The sequence below is a fragment of the Choloepus didactylus genome, chromosome 11 (assembly GCF_015220235.1).
Source record: "Choloepus didactylus isolate mChoDid1 chromosome 11, mChoDid1.pri, whole genome shotgun sequence".
Lineage (NCBI taxonomy): Eukaryota > Metazoa > Chordata > Mammalia > Pilosa > Megalonychidae > Choloepus > Choloepus didactylus.
This window is the reverse complement of record NC_051317.1, coordinates 80,060,111-80,064,948: the sequence shown is the minus strand read 5'-3', so window position 1 is coordinate 80,064,948 and position 4,838 is coordinate 80,060,111. Positions and strand designations below refer to the sequence as shown.

At 42.1% G+C, this 4,838-nt stretch overlaps 1 pseudogene; it reads left to right on the top strand.

The window, feature by feature from the left end:
- Positions 1-1,339: 1,339 nt before the first annotated feature.
- Positions 1,340-1,743, top strand: LOC119506064 (annotated as a pseudogene).
- The last annotated feature ends 3,095 nt before the right edge of the window (positions 1,744-4,838 follow it).

Genomic DNA, 4,838 nt, shown 5'->3' with positions numbered 1-4,838 from the left:
AGACAGGCCCAGGAGGGCTCCAGGGAATCATGTTTCCAGATGCTCCCATACCCTGTTCCTCTGCTTGGAATACTCTAGTCCAAATCCACCCTCTTCTCTATCCTCCCATCTCCTTCTATCTCAGTTTAATAACCACTTGCTCTAGAAAGCCTTTCCAGGAAAAGCTAGTTGCACTTACCATGTGCTCCTTTGGCACCTAGATAGGGTTGCCAGATGTAGCAATAAAAATACAGAACTCCCAGTTAGATTTGAATGTTGGATAAACAAGGAGTAATCGTTTAGTACTTTTAGTACAAGCATGTCCCATGCAATATTTGGATTTCAGATAAATTTTAATATAAATGTCCCATGCAATATTTGGGACATACTTGTACTGGATATTTCTTGGGGCAAACCCTTGTGGACTTATATGATCCTCCTGACTACAGGAAGAGACTGAGATGTCTCCATCAGGCCAGGAGGCCCTGCCTGCGCCCCCTTCTCTGTGGCCTGCATGGGCCACTGAGCTGTCAGACAGAGGCCCGGGGAGCCTCGGGAGGTGGAAATGGTGGATACAATCCAAAAGTCCAACTGATGAATGAACAAAATATGACAAATCCTTACAATGGGATATTATTTGGTCATAAGAAGGAGTGACAGAGAAACGTCCAGGAATATGGCAGAATGGGGAGCTCCAGGACTTACTCCTCCTCAAAAACAGCCAGTGGACAGGCAGGAACTGTCGAAAACAACTGTTGTGGGGCACCAGAGGCCAGGGGAGCACTGTTAGCATCCAGGAAGAGTGGGAGGAAGAGGCTGAGAAACCGCGGTAAAGAACTGAATTAACTGGCTCTGCAGCATCTGCCAGCGCCTATCCCTCACTCTCAAGGCAGCAGGCTGCTGTGGACCGAGAGGGAAGTGAACGCTCTCTTCCCCAGGAATGGGATGGTGGGAGGGGCAAAAGCCAGGCACTGATCATGGCTTTTGATGGGTGAATTTGGATTGGAGGGTCCCTGCTCTGAGCTGCTGTTTCAGCTCCCCTTAGATAGGGGCTGCCTACAGCTATTGTTTCAACCCTGCCCCCACCAGGGGCAGAGACAGTGGAGGTTTAAAGACACAGTACCTCCTTAGGGCTGCCGAAAACAGTCTGCTAAGAAGCCTCATCTGCTGGGGAGGCCAGGAAAGCTCAGCTTTGGGGAGTCATCAGAAAGGCTTCTGGAGGAGGGCAGACCTCAAGCGCACTGCTGGGTTGCAAGGATCTTGGCCCTTTGTGTCCTTGTTCTTTCAGGAGCTTCTGGGTTTTCCCCACTCTTCTGAGGTTCATTCTTGCCCAGAGCCCAGAAGCTGACAACAGCCCACAATGAGCTACCTGACAAAAGAGTCTGTGGGAGCTAAGGCCATGATCAATGTTCATGACTTCGATAAAGTTTTGGAAAAGGTGACTCTTGTCTCCACTGCTCCTGGGAAAGTGATTTATGAAATGAAAGTATTCCAATAAAAATGGGCACTCTCCATGGAGGTGTGACAGCTACCCTGCAAGACAGCATATCAACGATGGCTCTGTTATGCATGCAAAGAGGAAAGATGTCAGTGTTGCTATGAACATAACGTATGTCACCTGCTGAAATTGGAGAAGATATAGTGATTACAGCACTTGTTCTGAAGCAAGGAAAAGCACTTGCCTTTGCCTCTGTGGATTTGACCAACAAGGCCACAGGAAAATTAACAGCACAAGGCTGACATATAAAATACCTGGGAAACTAACGGAACAGCAGTCAGACCTATGGAAACCCCAACAATGGATATTGTGTAAATCTCGAATTTAATTTTTCACAATAAATTAGCACAACCAGAGGAAATAGCTAAGAAAATTTTCTTTGGGGTAAAGGATATAGACACTAAATTGCATAGGGTGGGAAAAGGATGGTTTTGTTTTGTTTTGTTTTTCCTATTTTAAGCCCCTTCAGTTTCATTTTTTAATCGTGTACATTACTTGGACAAAAAATTCTTAACTCAAAGTGTTCTGAAAAGTTTGCAGATAAAGCCAAGAAGCTACAAGGGGCACCTTGTGATAAGATTAACTTTAAAAGCAAAGTTCAATATTAAACTAAAAGAAAAACAGAAATTAACAATTAATCCTTCCCAGCTCTAAAATGCCAAGCCACATTTCTTTTATAACTGAATAATAGGATTATGGAACTTGAAAATAAATGAACCATAGCCCATATTGGAAAATAAAATATATTGAGCCATGTAGCCTAAAATAGTCCTCAAGAAAGTTTGTGGCAAAGCACCTTAATGATACAGGAAATGCTCCAATGGGACCATATGTGCTGCTTTTCTGTGAAGATTACAGGACTGACACCTTTTATATTAAAGAGAGAAAAGCATACTAATAGCCCTTTTTCTAGTACATAGAATAAAACAGGCTGTTCTTGAATCTCCCAGTCTGTAATATTAAAAAGACCACATTCACCAATTGCCTAGTTCATTTCTCAAAGGTCTCCAAGTTTTACTGACTGTGGCACTCTTAATATTTAATTTCTAGTATCAGGGAGTCTTAGTCAACATATCATTACTAAAGATTGAAAGAAAAGGAAGCAGCTTTAAATAAATATGAGAACATAGTCAAGCAAACAGCTAAAAGTTGATTATCCTTTGCCTATATTAGAATAGACACAGAGCTGTCCACTGAAAGTATAGAAGTAGACCTCCTAGCAGCAATGAGCACACAGATCTTGATTTCTAGTATTTCCCACTATAAGGAACCTGGGTTCCTTGGAGAAATGTCTGATTCCAGGGCTGGTGGCTGGAACAAGGAAGCTACAAGATGAACTTATCTTGTGCCTGAAAAGTCAGAAAGTGGGAGGGAAGGAAGGAAGGGAGGAAGGAAGGAAGGAAGGAAAAAAGATAGGGGTATGCAAATCAAGTAGCATTGAAAAAAAGGCGTCTGGCAAAAGAGGGCCCTTCCTTACAATAGAATGCTGATAAATGTGGAAAGACAGGTAGATTTAGAAAATCACTCGTTTGGAACAAGCATAATAAAGATTGGTTAGGCAAGAATTATCAGTGATGCTCCTGCTAAGGAGCAGGTTATTTGCATAATTACACAGTGCAGAAACAGGGCAACACCTTGTCCAGGCAATCAAAATTAACATCACCAAAGAAGAGCAGACTGACAGTGTGCTTCTGGATACCACCCTGTAAAAGGCCCAAGGACACTTACATCAGATGTTGGCCAGGAATGCATAATCCAAACGTAACCATGAAGAAACATCACTCAAATACAAAATAAAGAACATTTTATATTTTAAGAAATTGGCCTGGTATATGGGCATCCTGTATTTTATATATGACTGTTCTGTAAACCCACAACTTCTCTAATAAATTTTTAAAAATTGACCTGTACTCTGAAAAAATATCAGTCGTGAAATACAGAAAAGGCTGAGGTACTGCTCCAGATTAAAAAGGAGACTAGAGACATGACAACAAAATGCGATGATCCTATACTGTAGAAAGATTAAAAAAATGCTATCAAGGATGTTACTGGGAAAATTAACACAACTGGAATATGGGTGGTAGCTTAAAGTATATCAACATTACATTTCCTGAGTACACAGTATAACTTGACTGTGATTATGTAAGAGAATATCCTTGTACTTGGGACATACACTGAAGTGCTAAGGGGTAAGAATCATGATGTATACAACTGACTCAAACAGTTCAGAAAAGTACTATGCATAAATATATGCAGAAAGAGAATAAATAAAAAATAAAAGGCTTCTGGCAAACCTTGTTTGTTGCTCAGTTGGGCCTCTCTCTCTCTAAGCCCAAGTCTGCAAATAAACTCACCTCCCTCCCCCCCTATGTGGGACATGACTCCCAGGGGTGTAAGTCTCCCTGGCAACATGGGACATGACTCCCAGGGATGAGCCTGGATCCAGCATCATGGGATCAACAATGCCTTCTTGACAAAGAAGGGGAAGATAAATGAAACAAAACATAGTTTCAGTGGCTAAGAGATCTCAGATAGAGTCCAGAGGTCATTCTGGAGGTTGCTTTTATGCAAGCTCTGGTCAGATATTGCAAATTACCACAGTATGCCAAGCCCCAACCAACAATTGTGAAAGAAGGGAGCTGACTCCGTCTCTGTGTTCATGCAAAAGAAAGTTTTATTCTACTCATTCCTACAGGTTTTTATAGCATAAAAGGTAGTCTCCTATGTGACTGTTTTCAGGTGTTTCGGGGAGGTTGCATTTTTTCTAAAGCCATAAGGTGTGATTGCATGTCTTTGATCTCAAGGGACAATGTCTTTGGAGTTAGACGGGAGACAGCAGGAGCAGGAGACAGGAGCACGGAAGGAGCCCGGCGAATTTACCCTTATCTAAATTGCTGCCTGCCTTCAGGCATGCAAAGCTTTGGCCTTCTCCCAGCCTGGTGCCCGCCTTCAGGTTTCCAATGCTTGGGAGCGGCCTCCCTGTATCACTTATCAAGCCAGGGAACCTTCCGTGTCTCCACAAACAATATTTCTGAAAACCCTAAATAATACCCTGGATTCTATCTAAGACTCTATAAAAGTTTTACCTAATAAGTTTATTTTTTCAGAAACTTAAAGCCTCTAGATGGCTCCTATGCCAGATAAGCCCTGAAACCTAGAGGCACCATTCTCCCCAAGAACATCACCCAGTTTCATTCCTCTACACCATAATGTTGACACTCCTTTTTAGTACAAAGAAATTAGAATGGTCATGACCCAGATATCCCTGAAGATTGAGAGAATGATCAAATGAAAGGGAGGAGTTGTAACTGAGAAGTTAGGATTTAACAAATGATTATGACTTCTGACTCTTTATATAAAT